An 18,786-nucleotide genomic window follows, 5' to 3' on the forward strand; every position below is an offset into this window, starting at 1 on the left:
CCAATCTTGCCATGTATACATCCACTATGCTGGCCACTGTTGGGCTACCCATGGCAACTCCCTTAATCTGGTAACAAACATTGTTTTGAAATCTAAAGTCATTGAATTCCAGAATGAGATCTAACAATTCCAATATATGGGAGGTGAAGTGAATCTCTAGCATTAAGATAACATTCAAGAACTTGCTTTGTCTCCTCATGAAGAATGGAGGTATATAAAGATTTTACAACAAAGGTAGCCAAAACTGCCTCCTTTGGAATATGTAAACCGTCCACTTTGGTAATAAAATCCTTAGTTTCCTTTATATATGAAGATTTATGTATTACAGCAAGTTGGAGGAAAAAATCCAAGGATTTTTAAAGGGGCTGTAGAAGTAAATTACTTCCACTAATAATAGGGTGTCCTTGTGCAGAGAAACCATGCTTGTATATTTTAGGTAACACATAACAAATGCTATACGGTAATTGAGATTAATCAAGAAGTTGTCAATACTCTCCTCTATAGTGCCCAAGCACACAGCCTCATATATTACAGTTTTTAATTTGTGCAGGTGGATCAAAGGCTAATGGTCCTGGAGTTGCCTATTGACTCCTAATAAACAATCCTTCTTATCTAAAATTACAATAGCACCACCTTTGTTGGCCTCTTTGATAACAATAGAAGAATCCTTAGTTAAATTATCCATAACTAATCTATCCTCCCTGCTGAGATTGTAATTTGGTCTATGGAAAGTACTTTCCAATGTATTAAGATCCCTCAATACTACACTTTTAAAGGTGGTACTAGCCTCATTGTCAACTTGTGGGACAAAGGATGATTTTGTCCTAAATGGGGAAGTTTTTTCACTTTCAGCTGCATTCCCAAACCAAGCTCTTAATTTGATAAAATATAACAATCAGTAGAAATTCTTGTTTGAAAGGAGCTGTATTTGGGAGTGGGAATGAATCCTAAACCCAAATGCATTAAATCGTTTTCTTTCCTAATGAATCGTGGGGATTAGCGATCCCCAACCTGTGGGCTGCGGACCACATGTGGTCCTTCGACTAATTGGAGGTGGGCCCCGAAGGACGCCTTCTCCCCCCCCCAGCCCTTTACAACACATTGTTGTGGCGTGTCTGTATCTTATTTTGAAGGGATGTTTAAACATTCCCATAGTGATCAGAGAGCGTTAGGGCAGTGGTTGAGATTAGAGGAGTAAACTACCCCCCCCATGGGCCTCAGTAAAAGGCGTTGAGTGGTCCCCGGAGCGTGGTCCCCGGTGATAAAAAGGTTGGGGACCACTGGTGGGGATGACAAGTTCAAAGTTACATTCCGCATCTCCCCTGCATCTTCAACCCCAAAAAGAACCTCTTATTGGAGTTCCTGAGTATTGATCTAAAAAAAGTCATTCCTGAATTTCTTCATCAAAAGTAGGCCTTAATTCACCATCTTTAACCACTCCTGTGGAGCGGAATAAATAAAAGAGTAAGCCCTAAGGGAGAGGAGAAAGGGCGGGCTCTGTCTGGCATGAAAACTCAGAGGGCCCAATCAGGAGCCACAAAGCCTCTGGACAGACCATCGGCGGGGCCATTTGGCAGGCGCAAAGCGCCTGCTGATTGGCCTCGCCAATTCCCGCCCTGGCAAAAAAGGAGCAACTGCGAGCCACTCATAGCGCAGCTCGCAGTTGCTCCCTTGCCGGCGGCCTGATGCGTCGGGAGGCACTTCTCTGGGGTTCCCTGGCGGTGGCCTGACACAGCGAGAGGCGCGAATCGCCTCCCGATGCATCAGGCCGCCGGCAAGGGAGCAACTGCGACCTTATCGCCAGGGCGGGAATCAGCGAGGCCAATAGGCAGGCGCTTTGCAATCGTCTGTCCAGAGGAAGGGGCCAATCGGCACCCTTCCTCATCCCAGACAAGATCAGCACCCTTCCTCATCCTCATCCCTGGACCGGGGGTTGGGGACCACTGACATAGTTAGTAACTTTGGCTGTCCATGGTATTCGCAGCATTCATCTCCAACACCATAATTCGAAAGGATCTATTCTCCTCCTGTCTTCTTTCTTCATCAGGGTCCAGCTTTCGCATCCATAGCTTGTTATGGGGAAAACAATGGTGTTGACTAGCCGGCACTTTGTATTAAGGCTGATATCCTTATCTTTCCATATTTGGTTCATGCTTAACATTGCATTCTGGCCCACTGTTATTCACTTTGATTTCATGGCTGCATCCACCACTTCAAGTGATCATATTTGGAAGGCATTAAAAGCATGGGGAATTATTCTTCTGTATGTTATATTGACTTTGATTGTATTTTCTGTATTTTTCATATTTTATATCTTTTCAGATGTAATATGCTGTGAAAAAAACAAAGGTGAAACAAGGTGTTCAATATTGGAACCTTGTTGTATATTGGAATATAAAATAAGACAACTTAAAAAAATCTTTTTGGGTTGGTTTTTGCCAGTCATACAACAATTTCTTTTGTTTTACTGATGTTGCTCCTCCATTCTTAACCAGGAAAGGTAGATCATCTGACCTGATTCAAGTATTGCTTTTAATAAATATTTAGAATCCTGCCTTTTTACAATCTGCCATAAGGTTGTGAGAGCTGAAATGCAAATCTAAATTTTGTCCACTCTTGATCTCCATTAGCTGCATTAATGGTTGCACTAATTGAATTTTCTCTCTCCTGATATGCCAATACAGTTTTTGTTACTCTCTGCAGGGAAGAAGGAGTTTAAACCTTTTCCAAGAGTCATAATAACAAAACAGAGCTTGCCCTTTCTGGATTAAGGTAAGTATTAATCACCACAGGTAGGGTTTTTTGCCCTTGTAAAAATGGTAATGACTGGGGAAGGCACTGGCAAGGCCACCCTGTATTGAGTCTGCCATGAAAACGCTGGAGGGCATCACCCCAAGGGTCAGACATGACTCCGTGCTTGCACAGGGGATACCTTTACCTTTTAAAAGCTGCTTCCACAGTGTTACTTACAAAATGGTAGGAAATGCCAGGCTTAAGCAAGCTGACTGGAAAAAATCCTTAACTCTGAGTTTTAAGCAGTATAGTTCTACTTGAAATTGCCTTATCCTAAATCTGGCCCATCTAAACTCCGTATTATCGCTGGTCTGACCAGCAGCGGATCTTTCTTTCTCACTAACTACTGCGTGAGATCCTTTGCAGATATCAGGGACTAGACCTGGGATTTTCTGCATTCCAAAACAAAAATATAATGCAGAGAGAGAGAGGGGGGCCTTTAAAGTTTAAAAGAAGGGGCACACCCATCATAAATGAATTCTCCCAAGAGTTTCAGAAAACACTAGAGAATCTCAAAATATGCATTTAAATTATTGTTACTTATCTCTTTTTCTCTCCTGACCATATTTTGATAACCAATCATGGTCAAGACTGACAAATTCCTGTGGCACCTAAAGTCTACCATTTATTTCAGTGTGAGCTTTTGTGAATCAGTACTCACTTATTCAAATACATAGAAAGGAAATTGTTTGGGGAATTTTTATGGGAGAAACTGAAGCAGCAGGTATGGAGGCGGGGAGAAGTTGAGGCAGAGATAAGCTTGGCAGGAATCTCATCATAACTCTTCCAAGTGTAATTTGAAATGAATGAAATGCAATTAGTTTTATACATAATTAGTTGGGCCAACTGATGGCCCAGACACAACTTTAAGGCAGGCTATGCAGGTGGGCTATGGGGAGAGAGGAGGTTGAATGGTCTCAGCAAATAGATTTTTTTTGGGGGGGGAGCCCTGCTTTCCCACACCTGCATAGCCAGCCAGCCATCTCTCATAAACCAGAGGTTCAGATTCAGTCCCCCAGTGTGGAACCAGGGGCCACTGCCCCATGGCTGCCTCTGTGTTTGGGGGCAGGGCCTGGGAAGGGAAAGCATTGCTGACGCCCTGGTCATTCCCAGAGCACTTTGGGTAGGGTTGCCAACTCCAGGTTTGGAAATACTTGGAGGTTTGAGGGCTGTGCCTGGACAGTGGGGTTTAGGGAGGGGAAGGGCCCTTGAAGAGTATAATGCCTTGCAGTCTACTTTCTGAAGCAGCCATTTTCTCCAGGAGCAGTGGAATAAATGTTTTAAAGAAATAAGTCATTTATGTAGTTCGGAGATCAGTTGTAATTCCAGATCTCCACCCCCACCTGGAGGACGCCAACCATAATTGGGGGCCTGGGGGGACAGTAACATCACTTTGGGTCTTCAACTGGAAGTGATGTCAAAGCATCAGCAAGAATGTTTCCCCTCTCCATTTCCCTCCTGCTGCTCACCAGGGCAAGGCAGGCCATGGAGGGCAGGAGTGACAATTCTGTGGGCACCTGGTAACCTTAGCCAGACTGAGTCAAGGATAGAGATTTATGGATTCCTGTAACTTTTAACTACAAGACACGCAACCATCTGTGACCTCCTTTCCTTCATAATATTTCTTTAAAAGGTCAGTTCTAATTTTAAACTTCACCCTATTTGGAGCTCACCACATTCCTGCAGCGAAATCAACCATTCCCTCCAGCCTGCCCCTGGAGTTGCCAGCTGCAGCTGGGGAAATTGCCAGCAGGGAGGCAATGCCATAGAGTCCACCCTCCAAACACTGCCGTTTGCTCCAAGGGATCTCTCCAGTAGTCCCAATATTACTTGTAATTCCTATGGCTGCCACCTCTAGGTTGGGAAATACTTGGAGCCTGAGGAAGGTGGGGTTTGGGGAGTGGAAGGACTTCAAAGGGGTATAGTTAGGGATGCCAGTCCGCAGGTGGGACCAGGAGATCCCCTGGAAGTATAGTTCCTCTCCAGAGATCAGTCCCCTTGTAGAAAATGGCTGCTTTGGAGGGCGGAATCCATAGTATTGTAGTCCTTGCCCCAAATCCTGCCCACTTCCAGATCTACCCCCTGTCTCTATGTATCACCCAACCCAGTACTGGCAACCCTAGACATAATACCATAGGGTCTGCCTTCCAAAGTGGCTGTTTTTGCCAGGTGAACTGATCTCTGACACGTGGAAATCAGTTGTAATTATGGGAGAGGATGGCAACCCTAGTAATTTCAGAAGAACTCCAGACTCCTCCTAACAGTTGGCAACCTTAAGTCTTCTCTTGCTGCTGGCCAAATTGACTGAGGGGGTGGTCCGGACCCTTGCAGTTGATAACATTTCTAACTACTCATGCTCGGTCATCTTTTGCTCCCTGGGTTCTGACTGATTGAAGCCATTTTGCTAATTGCAAAACCCTATGAGATAGAAATAAAACAATATATTTCCCCTTGTTTCTCCCCACTCATACTTCACAGACGTAACCCAAATGTTATCCAAAAACAAAACGCATGACATATCTTTTGTGATATGACTTGCCCCGTGACATCCTTCTGTGCCAGCTGACTTAAGTGGACTGGGAAGAGTGTAACTCTTAAAGATCGCACTGTCTGTTCCTAATTTTGTTGTAACAACTTTTGGGCATGGTTCCATAGACACTGGGATAAATGTGTTCAAAATGAATGTGTACAAAGTTGTAAACAAAATTAATCATCAAGGAAATTAAAGAAAGAAGCGATATGAAGTACTGCTATATTTATAGCATTGAAAAGTATGGTGGATTTTGCTGGTTGGTTGAAGTCCATTGGGACAAGATTCCAGCAGTCCTCATCAGCCTGTAGACCATGGAGCCAATAAAGTCGTGTTACTTATTTTGAGATTATAGTTTCAAATGAGGTTTGTGTCAGGTTTGTGTAATGTGAGGGGGAGAGTATGGGAATCTTTATCTAGGCTGGCAACCCTCCAAGTGGATCCTGGAGTTCTTCCAGAATAATTTACAATTCTTTTCCAGACTACAGAGTTCAGTTCCCCTAGAGGAAATGGCCATTTCAGAGAGTGGAGTCTATGGAATCACATCTCTGCTGAGTTGTCCTCAAATTCTAACCTTCTGAAGCACCACCTTCAAATCTCCAGATGTTGTCAAGCCAGAGTAGATGACCCTCAAGCCTATAGTGGCTCTTATTAGTCTTGTAACACATCTTTCACATCATGCTTTAGGACAAGGGTCCCCAATGTTTTTTTAACCCGTGAGCACCTTTAGAATTGTAACATAATGATGGGCATAACCACAAAATGGCTGCCATGAGAAGTCAAAGAGTAAGGCTGTGCATAACTCGGATAGTAGGTCTTCAACATTTGAGGCAGAAGTCCTGTTTCATTTAAAAATATATTTTGCTGTGAACACATAAAATAAGTGTACATACCAATCTACAGGATCAGTTCATCCAGGTAGCACATGTAGCACATCTTAAGGGCTTTGTATTTCCAGGGGCCTCACACTTGCCTTCCCCCCATGGATCAGGGTGTAGCCTCTCTCCTCCCCCCTTTCCCCTCTTTTAGAACACACCCCTTTCCACTGTGCCCCCCCTCTGTCCCCAGTCTGGCTGTTCCTGCCAAAAGTGTACTCTGTTAGGACCCTGCATATCCTTACATTGGCATTAGTGCTATGTGCCCCACGAATCTTTAAACCACTCCTGCACAGCTAGCAGAGAAACTGTCATCTGGCAGGATCTGTCTTCATTTTGCAGGCATCTAACATACTTATGGAAAATCATGGGAGCTTCTATTCCTGGCTATCCCTTTACTGATATGTAACCTGTCTCTTTCTGAGGGAGACAGGCTCTAAGTGGATCTCCCTGTCTCCCTATGAATGGATGTGTCTTCTGGAATATACTAGTTAGAACTGGGTTGTTGGCAGTTGGGACTCCAGCCCTTGTTTAAGTTGTTGACCAATTTGCTGTTCTGCACATTAAAGATGGTTCTGAAGACATCCTGCCTGATACATATCTCTGGCCTTAGGGCAAATCGTTTACCGACCTCCACACTGAGTACACTGTGAGAAGACAAACAGCACGAGCCCTTCTCTCATCAACCAGCCACGTTTAACCTGCGCTGTTACTTGTAATCATGAGAGTTCTCGGTACTGAATGGCTTGTGAGCACTCCTTGAGCACATACACAATAAAAGAGAGATTCTAGCCAGATTTTGGTAGGAACAAACAATTTTTGAAAAGTGAACACGTTTGATGTAGTTAAGTGATTATCAATTTCCACCTGGATGATAGAAATACATTAAAACTGGAAAAATCTGATTAGTTCAATACAAGTTCCAGTTAGGTGCATTAAGCTTTTTAGCCATGCAATCAGTATTTGATCAGAGTCAAGTCCCACTATGTTTTTAGAATATCATTCCACTTCCTTGTATCATGAATTTATTATATGTGTTAGAGCCAGTTTGGTGTAGTGGTTAGAAGCGTGGACTTCTAATCTGGCAAGCTGGGTTCGATTCTGCGCTCCCCCACATGCAGCCAGCTGGGTGACCTTGGACTCGCCACAGCACTGATAAAGCTGTTCTGACTGAGCAGTGATATCAGAGCTCTCTCAGCCTCACCCACCTCACAGAATGTCTGTTGTGGGAAGAGGAAAGGGAAGACGATTGTAAGCCGCTTTGAGCCTCCTTTGGGTAGAGCAAAGTGGCATATAAGAACCAACTTCTTCTGAACAGTCTCCTCCCTCCTCCAATATCTGTGGCTTCGTTTATTCTCATGGGGTGGAGTCCCTTTTGCTGGGTTCTGTTAGAAATGTTCACTGCATGAGCTCCCCTTCTTTAAACCAGTTGCTGCTGTTTCTGTATCTCCTTTCTAATAAATAGATGTTGTTTTGAATGCTATGTGAACCTCAGAGCAGGAATCTGAGTGTATATCCTAATCCTATCCTGCAAGCAAAAGTGGACATCACAATTTGCTCAGCTAAGATTCCTTACAGAAAACTGCATTATACTGTAAATATCAGAAACTCTTATCCTCACCCACTTTTCAAAAACAATTGTTAGGCACCAGGAACAGTGACATTAGGTGCAGTGGCCCCCTTGGGTGGTATTTTGGGGACCTTTGCTTTAGGAGAAGGATGCACCATCTGCACCCATGAGCTTCCTTAGCTGAGACAGTGACATTCCTGGCATGGATCTAATTGAAATGGAATTGCTTCTGTATGTAATGGTATGCACAGTGTGCACTGAGCCCAGCACCACCACTGCAGCTGCCAGGATCATTATCTCTTCAGTAAACCACCCATGCAGCAAGGCACCAGAAATACTACTGTTTGGAGTGTTCAAGTACTTTCACTGTTACAAACTGGCTTCGGCAGTTGTACAGGCCTGTTTAAATGGGGCAAAATACCAGGCCCCGAATGTGATTGTAGAGCAGCCTACCATGCTATTGTCCATCTGTCACAGGAATGTGAGCATCGTGCTTTCCAGGTAGATGTGAAGGAGCTGCAATTGAGTGGACTAACAATTAAGATAGTACTATTTAGGAGGATTGCCCAATCTGTCTGCATGAACACTGTACCTACTTGGCTACATATTTTATATTATTATATCTTTCCAGTACCCCTTCAAGGATCTCTGCCTTGCCGTGGCAAGGGGGCTTGTGTAACTCAGTGAAGCTATGAGCTATACCATGCAGGGCTACCCAAGATGGACAGGTCATAACTGAGAGCTCTGACAAAAGGTGATCCACTGGAGAAGGAAATGGCAAACCACTCCAGTATCTTTGCCATGAAAACCCAATGGACAATTTCGAAAGGCAAAACGATATGACGCCGGAAGATGAGCCCCTCAGGTCAGAAGGTGTCCAATATGCTACTGGGGATGAGCAGACGGCTAGTACAAGTAGTGCCAGAATGAATGAAGCGACTGGGCCAAAGCCGAAAGGATGCTTAGTTGTGGAAGTAACTGGTGGCGAAAAGACAGTCTGATGCTGCAAAGATTTTTATTCCATAGGAACCTGGAACGTCAGATCCATGAATCAAGGCAAGCTGGAGGAAGTTAAACAAGAGATGACAAGACTGAACATCGACATTTTAGGAATCAGTGAACTATAATGGACAGGAATGGGTGAATTTAATTCAGATGACCATCAGATATACTACTGTGGACAAGAATCTCGCAGAAGAAATGGAGTATCCTTCATAATCAATAAGAGAGTAGGAAAAGCAGTCTTGGGATACAATCCCCAAAATGACAGAATGATCTCAGTTCGAATCCAAGGCAAACCATTCAACATCACAGTAATCCAGGTCTATGCCCCAACCACTGCTGCTGAAGAGGATGAAGCCCTACAACACCTTCTAGAAGCAACGCCAAAAAAATGATGTGCTTATCATCATAGGGGATTGGAATGCTAAAGTAGGAAGCCAAAGGGGGCTTGCGTAGCTCAGTGAAGACGGACAGGTCATAGCTGAGAGCTCTGACAAAAGGTGATCCACCGGAGAAGGAAATGGCAAACCACTCCAGTATCTTTGCCATGAAAACCCAATGGACAATTTCGAAAGGCAAAACAATATGACGCCGGAAGATGAGCCCCTCAGGTCGGAAGGTGTCAAATATGCTACTGGGGATGAGCAGACAGCTAGTACAAGTAGTGCCAGAATGAATGAAGTGACTGGGCCAAAGCCGAAAGGTAGAGGACAGGAAGGCATGGAGGATTATTGTCCATGGGGTCATAATTGGTCAGACACGACTTCATACCTAACAACAACAACAACAACAAAATCTTTCCTGTGTGGAACTTTGCCATACGAGGGGAAAATAATCCTCATACGATTTCTGTAAGTTAGACTGAGCTAAATAACAGCAGTTAGCTGCTTCTTAAACTTGTTAAAACAAGCAGTACTTTGCCTGGCAAAGTCCACACTTCTTTTGGCTAGGGACATGCAGTTTCTTTAATGAACGACAGTCATATAGATCAGTGGTCCCTAACCTTTTTATCACTGGGGACCACTCAATGCCTTTTACTGAGGCCCAGTGTGGGGGGGGGGTGTAGTTTACTCCTCTACTCTCAACCACTGCCCTAACACTCTCTGATCGCTATGGTAATGTTTAAACATCCCTTCAAAATAAGATACAGACACGCCACAACAATGAACATAAGGAACATTTTATTTTCATGGAAATTTTAACTCATGACAATGACAAACCAATGGGAACCCTGAGCTTGTTTCTCTGCAACGAGATAGTCCCATCTGGGAGCGATGGGAGACAATGACACCCGAAGTGTGTTGTAAAGGGCCGGAGGGGGATGAAGTAAAGGGCCGGGGGGGGGGGAGAAGATGTCCTTCGGGGCCCACCTCCAATTAGTCAAAGGACCACATGTGGTCCGCGGCCCACAGGTTGGGGATCGCTAATATAGATGAGTGTGAAAAATTGCTAAAAATTAATAACATTAACAACATCTAGGAGTCTTAGTAGACCATACATTGAACATGAATCAGCAGTGTGACTCAGTGGTTAAAAAGGCAAATGAGATTTTGGGCTGTATCAAATGGAGTATCGTGTCCACATCTTGGGAGGTGATGGTAATGCTTTACTCTGCTCTGGTTCAGCCTCACTTGGAGTACTGTGTTCAGTTTTGGGCACCCCAGTTGAAGAGGGATGTTGACAAACTGGAACGTGTCGAGATGAGGGCAATAAAGATGGTGAGGGGTTTGGAGACCAAGACGTATGAAGAAAGGTTGGGGGAGCTTGGTCTGTTTAACCTAGAGAGGAGACGCCACAGAGGGGATCTGATAACCATCTTCAAGTATTTAAAAGGGTGCCATATGGAGGATGGAGCAGAGTTGTTCTCTCTTGCCCCAGAGGGACAGACCAGAATGAATGGGATGAAATTAATTCAAAAGAAATTCCATCTAAACATCTGGAAGAAGTTCCTGACAGAGTGGTTTCTCAGTGGACAGGCTTCCTCGGGAGGTTGTGGGTTGTCCATCTTTGGAAATTTTTAAACAGAGGCTAGATAGCCATCTGATAGAGAGGCTGATTCTATGAAGGCAAAGAGGTGGCAGGTTACAGTAGATGAGCGATTGGGATGTGAGCATCCTGCATAGTGCAGGGGGTTGGACTAGATGACCCAGGAGGTCCCTTCCAACTCTATGATTCTATGATTCTATTATTCTAACTCTCTTGTAGTCGCTGTCGCTAGGAACATTGTGCAAAGCCAGACAAATTTTAAGACTAAAAATTTAAACAGATTTTCTAGGGATTAACAGCAGCAGCCTAATAATACTTTCCTGGGAATAAGGGCCACTGCATATATCTGAGTATGATTCTGCATAGACCTGTTTAGGATTGCACTGTAAATCCTATTAAACTCAACAGGACTTGTTTTTTTGAATGAATATGCTTAACTATGTTCAGACCAGACATATTCATAAAACTGCAATATAGACAATATGAATGCTTACATTTTGCATATCATAGAAAACAAAACTTCCCCAGATCATAGCACTTTTGCTAGACAATCATCTGTTTCCCTAAACAACTATAATACCAAAAAATATACATCACTGATATACAATTGGGGAAACTCTTGAACGCACTATTGTGCCGCCTGAAATTATACCCAGAAGTGTATCCTGATAACTGGGGAGGGCAGTTTGATATTAATACAAAATGTCCAGAAGGAAATTAAGCCCAAATAAAAATGTTAACTGCGATCCTAAACAGAGCTGCAGTGCTGCACCTGTCTAGGCACATGGACTTCAATGGATTTATAAGTGTAGCTTTGTTTAGGAATTTATTATATAAATACATTAAAGGATATTTACTTTTGCAAAAAGCTGATGCAGAAAAGAAAAGGTCAAACACCATTCAAGCTAACTTTTGGGCATCTCACATATATAGAAAAGATTTTCAGCACACGAGGATAAACTGTGTAGGATTCTCTTTGCATAATTTAATGCTGCTCTCTGCTGGTCCAGAGCTGCCGCTTCAGCTTCAGTTTTTCATGGTCGTTTTATTATGACTGTCATTCTCAGGCAACAAATTTAAAGCCCCAGCATGTATGTATATATTTAAAATAACATCATTTTAAGGTATAATAATGGATGGAGATTATACTTTATAATAATCACAATAATCCTAAGAGCCCAGAGTGAATGCCAATAGATATATCTGCTGTCTGGGAATCTAGTCTATGAACCATAATGAATTTATTATCAAGAGGCCAGTGTTTTTTTCTTCTTTTTCTTTTTGGTGTTGTTAAAGGGGAAAAGCACCCAGTATTCAGTTACAAGTTTCCACTGATTTCTATCATGTCTCCCCTCCCTCTGCAGATCTCAGTTTGGCTATATTTAAGGGTTCACTCTCTCTTCCTCTTTCTGAGTGGAGCACACCAGTGTGCAAAGATCAGGACTTGGCACTCAGTCACAGAAAAAGCCCTTGTATGAGAGAGTAATATACGACAATATAAGGGTTTAGATCAAGCTGCAGTCAAGAAGCTGAACTCTTGACTCTGATTTAGGCTGTTGGTTAACTTAACTACTGAAATTGCACTTAAGGATTTTTTTAAAGTTCAAAAATAAAATATTTTATTCAACGTAGAAGGGAAAGGTCAGATGAAATCAGAGGTAAAATTTCTGAGGTAAATCAATATAGGCTCAGACTGCAGTTCAAATGTTTCAAGCAGCTAAGAGTTTCTTAAGCTTTTCACAGTTACTTAGAATTGTTAAGATTTTGTTTCACTGTTTCTTAAACACTCCAGTATACTTTGTTGAGCGTATCTGGCTCTTTTGGTTTCCAAAAGGCAGGGGTGCTCTGCCCATGATCCATATTCCTACACTGAACACAGTACTGCTCTTTCTAATTGATTCCTCAGGATTTAAAAGGCAGGTTCTAAAGACACCACCATACCAGGGGTCTCTCTATTCCTTAGCTATCTCCCTGTTTTAACAGGGAAGGGAAATTCTTCTCTCACTAGAAGATTTATCCTCTTTTCTGACCCAAATGGAAGTCTTCACCTAATTTCTCCTACCTACCTCCCCAGTACTTCATCTGTGTTAAACTGTTCTCAGTCAGGGCTGAACAAAAACCCTGGGCAATTCCGCACAACGAGCCATTTCGCTAAGTCTGAGTGCTATTAAAAAGAACTGGAAGCAAAAGCAGCAGGTCTCGGTAACGCACACAGCCAGTTCAATCGAAAAAGGCTCTCCCACTAGTGCTGCTATCGTAACGCACAAGTTTCCGGTCTCGCCGAAATCGCAACAAAGAAGGCGATATTTTTCCGCGTTTCCTCCCTCCCCTGGCCGTCGATCAAAGAGAGCAGCCAATTAACTGTTGTGTTTGTGTTTTCCTTTAAAAACGTTTTTTAAAACACAAAAAGACCAGTAGCAACGCATATTCATTCATTCGATCAGAAAGACCTTTTTTTGCTGGCTTAGGAGCTGGCGCTTATTCGTTTACATGTTCTGAAATTAAAAAAAAAAATCCCCCCCCCAGTGCTATTTCTGGCTGAAATTAGTGCAGTGTCGAACAGGGGGCTGTATTGTGCTCGGAAACTTTATGGACAATTGCTTGTGGAGGGATTTCAGCCATAGAAGCATCGCTGATATGTTGCTTTGGCCAATTTAAGGGGGGGGGGGAATGGCGCCCGGGACGCCGGAAGCTCGGGTGCAAGACGTTAGGGAGGGACATGTTTGCTACCACTGTTTTGAGAACGCACATGTCTTTTTCGGATGTGTTGCAGGTTGTTTTCAAGAGTCAAGCGGTTTTTTAAGGGGGAATCCACTTTTATGGATTCCCCGAAAATCGCTACAACGAAACGATTTTTGAGGGAGTGTTGCAGGAGTGTTGCAGATTGTGTACAACATTGTGAATAACGCAAAATAAATAGCGCTACACAATGATAACACTTCAGCAACATTAGCGCTGTGCGGAATGGACCCCTGTCAGCTCTAAATACTTTTCAGTCAGAGTTAATCCTAGACTCTTCATGGCTGAGTCTTCTCAGTGATCAAAACTCTTCTCTGCTCAACTGATGCTAACCAACCAAATCTCTTGGAACAGCCTGTCAATCAAGGCTCTCCAGCTAAGTGAGGATTTAACCCTTCACAGTCCTTTACTTCTGAGCTTCTAAACGTTAGTTCTCATAGAAACTCAAAATTGATTACAGAGTATAAAACAATTCAATTGAATATTATGATACATCCGGTACATGACCAATCAAACAAAGATCACAAATATGAGCAACTGTGCTAAAAAATACCAGACCTGCTATGTCAAACAATGCAAAAAATGGATTTACAAAAGTCGAAGACAATACAGCAAGTAGCATGGTAATATAGATTACTATACTATACCTATAATATAGGATACTATACTATTCCCTTTATAACAGTATCTTCATGAATCATTCAGGTCCATTCCTCACGACTTAAATATAGCAGAAGTCTTACCTTTGGTAAACGCTACAAATTCAAGGTTCCGCATGATGTTGCACACAATCTGCAACACTCCTGCAACACTCCTGCAAAAATCTCTTTGTTGTAGTGCTTTACGGGAAATCAGGAAAAGTGGATTCCCCCTGAAAAAATCGCTACACTTCTGAGCACAAGCTGCAACACATCAGCGAAAGACATGTGAGTTCTCAATGTAGCGGTAGAAAGAATGTCCCTCCTCCGCTCATGCCCCCGAACTTCCGGAGACGCGGTTGCCATTTCCCCCCCCCCTTAGACTGGGGAAAGCAACGAACGAACGAGGCTTCTCAGAGGCTTCTCCGGCTAAAGTCCCTCCACAGAAGTGAAGCGAACTTCCAGAGAAGCGAGTGCCCGAGAGTCAGTGCTTATGCCTCAGCAGCAAAAAGATCTGTGGTCAGAACGGCTCTGCCTGAGCTCATGTGGAGTGGCGCTGCCCGGCAGGCGAGATGACAGGCGAGAAGGAGCCCTAGAGCGGGGCTGGGCAGCAGTGGTAGCGGTGGTAGTGGCGGCAGCGGCGGCAGCAGTGATGGCGGCAGGGGGTCCCCCGCCCCCTTCGCAGCCCCCCCAACTACTGGAGTGTCAATCGCCCTGCAGCAAGTCCAGAAACCTCCCCCCCTCGCTTTTCAGCATGCCAGCAGCCCACAGTTTGCAAGGGGATCTTTCCCAGTCAGCGCGCTTGTTGTCACTCGCCATTTCCCCCCCCCCCCTTAGACTGGCGAAAGCAATGAACGAGCGAGGCTTCTCTGGCTAAAGTCCCTCCACAGAAGTGATTAACACAGTAAAACAAAGCTCCCTACCTCAAGTGTCTTTAAAGTTCCCAAGCACAACACAGCCCCCTGTTCAACACTGCCTGTAATTTCGGCCACAAATTGCGCCCGTGGGGGGGGATTTTTTTTTTCTACTTGAGGAGTGTGTAAACGATTAATCGCCAGCTCCTACGCCAGCAAAAAGGTCTTTCCAATGCAACGATTGAACACAGATTCGTTGCAACAGGTGTGTTTGGTTTTTTAAAAAAAAGTTCTTAAAGGGAAAGGAGCTTTTCGGGAGCATGAACACAACAGCCCATTGGCTGTTCCGTTTGATTGACAGCCAGGAGCGGGAAGAAGCACAGAAAAAAATCGCTTCCTTTGTTGTGATTCCAGTGAGACCGGAAACCTGTGGGGAATGAATGAAACGCTACTGGGACTTCTATATTCCACTAAAAAAAAGGTATGCGGAATGACAAAATTCCACTATTTAATATAGTGTTTCTGCATTCTGTGAACAATTGGCAACATTGGTCCTGGTGCAGAATGACCATCAATTTTACTACTATTTTACTATGATTTACACAATGGTAAACCTTTTGCATGAACTCAGATCTCAGACATAAATGCAGCAATGTTGATACCTCATATTATTTCATCCTTCTGTGGAGCAGCCTTTGTAGTACAGAATGGAACACTTTGGATTCTGCTTGTTATCTCATATTAAAAATACATTCAAAAGTCAAACCTCACTCATATAATGTTTAAAGAGATTGATTAAAATAAAAAAGAGAGAGGATCTGAAGGAAAGGGGAAATAATGCAGGAAAGAGGATATAGGGGAGAGTGAGGTGCCTCCCCACAAGTCCTTGAGGATTCTCTCCCATGCAAGTGGGGGTTGGCCCAGTAGCTGGTGCCACACAGCTGGGCTGTACAGGCTGCTGCAGGGGGAGAGAAAGCTGAAGATAGAGGGGCAGATAAATGTAGATTGGCTATTGGATGGGAAGAAGAGAAGGAAGCAGGAGAAAGTAAGAGGCTATAGGAGCTTTCAGGAAAGGGAAAGAGGAAATAGTGCAGGAGAGGAAATGAGATGCATCCTGAAAGTTCTTCTAAAACATATTTATCACTGTACAATTGGAAACAATAACATTAAATAATATAAGTCAGACTTTCTCTGGGATTTCTTGATAGTCCTGGGAGTGGGAGTTAATTAATTTGTAATATATATATATTAAATTTGTTAACCCGTTGAGTGATATGACCATATTTGGGCATGCTGACCTACCCCTCTCCAAATGACCCATGATGGGCCTGGTGGGGGTGGGAAGGGGAGGGGCATCAGGTGGGCAAGTACACAGCCATGCGGGGTACCTCAGGGCTCGGTGCTCGGCCCGGTACTTTTTAACATATTTATTAATGATCTAGATGAGGGGGTGGAGGGACTACTCATCAAGTTTGCAGATGACACCAAATTGGGAGGAGTGGCAAATACTCCGGAAGATAGAGACAGAGTTCAACGAGATCTGAACACAATGGAAAAATGGGCAAATGAGAACAAGATGCAATTTAATAAAGATAAGTGTAAAGTTCTGCATCTGGGTCAGAAAAATGAAAAGCATGCCTACTGGATGGGGGATACGCTTCTAGGTAGCACTGTGTGTGAACGAGACCTTGGGGTACTTGTGGATTGTAAACTAAACATGAGCAGGCAGTGTGATGCAGCGGTAAAAAAGGCAAATGCCACTTTGGGCTGTATCAATAGAGGCATCACATCAAAATCACAAGATGTCATAGTCCCATTGTATACGGCACTGGTCAGACCACACCTGGAGTACTGTGTGCAGTTCTGGAGGCCTCACTTCAAGAAGGACGTAGATAAAATTGAAAGGGTACAGAGGAGAGCGACGAAGATGATCTGGGGCCAAGGGACCAAGCCCTATGAAGATAGGTTGAGGGACTTGGGAATGTTCAGCCTGGAGAAAAGGAGGTTGAGAGGGGACATGATAGCCCTCTTTAAGTATTTGAAAGGTTGTTACTTGGAGGAGGGCAGGATGCTGTTTCTGCTGGCTGCAGAGGAGAGGACACGCAGTAATGGGTTTAAACTTCAAGTACAACGATATAGGCTAGATATCAGGAAAAAGTTTTTCACAGTCAGAGTAGTTCAGCAGTGGAATAGGCTGCCTAAGGAGGTGGTGAGCTCCCCCTCACTGGAAGTCTTCAAGCAAAGGTTGGATACACACTTTTCTTGGATGCTTTAGGATGCTTAGGGCTAATCCTGCGTTGAGCAGGGGGTTGGACTAGATGGCCTGTATGGCCCCTTCCAACTCTATGATTCTATGATTCTATGCTTCCCAACCATATTCTGCATTCACCTTACTTCTGGGGTTTCTCAAAGCCTGGAGAATGTTTCAGAGATTTCTAAACAGTAAAAAAGTTGAGAAAAGCTGAGCTAAGTTCTCACATCTGTTGTAACTCTTTTATTATCTGTATGTTAATTTGCTGCTATCTACTGCTATCTACGTAATTTGCTAACTTAACAACTGTGTTAATCTAATCTTAGCTATACTTATCGCTCAGTTACTGTGCATCTTGACTCTATTAGCACTTCCTGACAACTAACCCTTCCCCACCATCTCTCTACCTATATGTAAAGCTTGAGGAAGTTTATTATATCTGAAGAAGTATGCATCTACACATGCTAAGTCACTCAGTTTGCACTTAGACCCAGAATTAAATTTTGTTGATGACACTGGACTCAAACTTAGTTCTCACACTGAAAAACTAGGGCCCTGGAATTATTTATTTATCAGGGAGGGCTAAGATGGCGTCAATGTGAAGACCTCTCTCTCCTCAGGTTTCAGTTTTATTTATTGCTTTCCCCACCTTGTTTGACCTGATGAAGCTACTAACAGTCTGGCTTTTCTGCATTTGCAGTCTACAGCCCTGAACAGTACTTTGTTTACTTTGGGTGTTGTTGGATTCCATGACCTTGATTTCAGGCTGAGACTGTTGGCTACTGTCTTGAGCTCTCGATAAAATGAGTCTGAAGTCTCCTTAAAAAAAACAGTACCTCGACTGGTAGGATACTGATAGGTCTCTGAACTTTGAACTTCTGTGTTGGCTGTTCTAAACTTGAGGTGTTGCAGAGAAAGGCTGCAGAGCTGCTGGAGTTATGATGAAGTTGGGTAGAAATAAAAGGAGAAGAAATGGGGAGCTGGATTGCGGGGAGGATGAGACCTTGCCAGCAAGTAAACAAAAGAGGATTGATGATTTTTTTTTCAAACAAAGATTCTCTGCTTTATAACGTTCCAGTGTCAAATTGTTCCTTTGGCAGGAAACCAGGAAAAGAGCAATTGGCAAGCTCCCTTGGATAAAACAAAGTCTATTTTAACCCCAGAGAATGGTGACTTAATCCTTGACCTCAGCAGACTTAATGAGTCTGAAGATAACCTGCAGATTTGATAGCCAACACTGTAATAAGCATTTTTGAGATGATAGTTGTGTTGAAGAAAGGTATGTGAACTCTCCTTGAGATTCAGTCTGCTAATGAAGGAAAAGTAAAAAAAATACAAAATACAAAGTGTGTGACAGTTATACAAAAGAACAGAATCCACTGTGTAAACAAGAATTGGTACAATGTGAAGGAAAGCTTTTATCAGATGTTTTGAAAGCACAAATAATTTATAGAAATAATACAAAGATCTAAACAATCTGTAGGAATGTCACTGGAAATTTCCAAATCCAAATGAGGAACCTGTAATTTCTGTGTTCCAGTCCTTAAT

General features: G+C 43.3%; 1 long non-coding RNA gene across 1 annotated transcript in view; it reads left to right on the forward strand.

The window, feature by feature from the left end:
• Positions 1-2,702: 2,702 nt before the first annotated feature.
• LOC143821376 (uncharacterized) overlaps positions 2,703-18,786 on the forward strand; it is a 74,991-nt gene continuing 58,907 nt past the window's right edge. Inside the window, exon 1 of the long non-coding RNA XR_013225786.1 lies at positions 2,703-2,772. This is a non-coding gene — a long non-coding RNA (uncharacterized LOC143821376). The remainder of the gene's footprint in view (positions 2,773-18,786) is intronic.

The sequence above is a fragment of the Paroedura picta genome, chromosome 1 (genome assembly GCF_049243985.1).
Source record: "Paroedura picta isolate Pp20150507F chromosome 1, Ppicta_v3.0, whole genome shotgun sequence".
NCBI lineage: Eukaryota > Metazoa > Chordata > Lepidosauria > Squamata > Gekkonidae > Paroedura > Paroedura picta.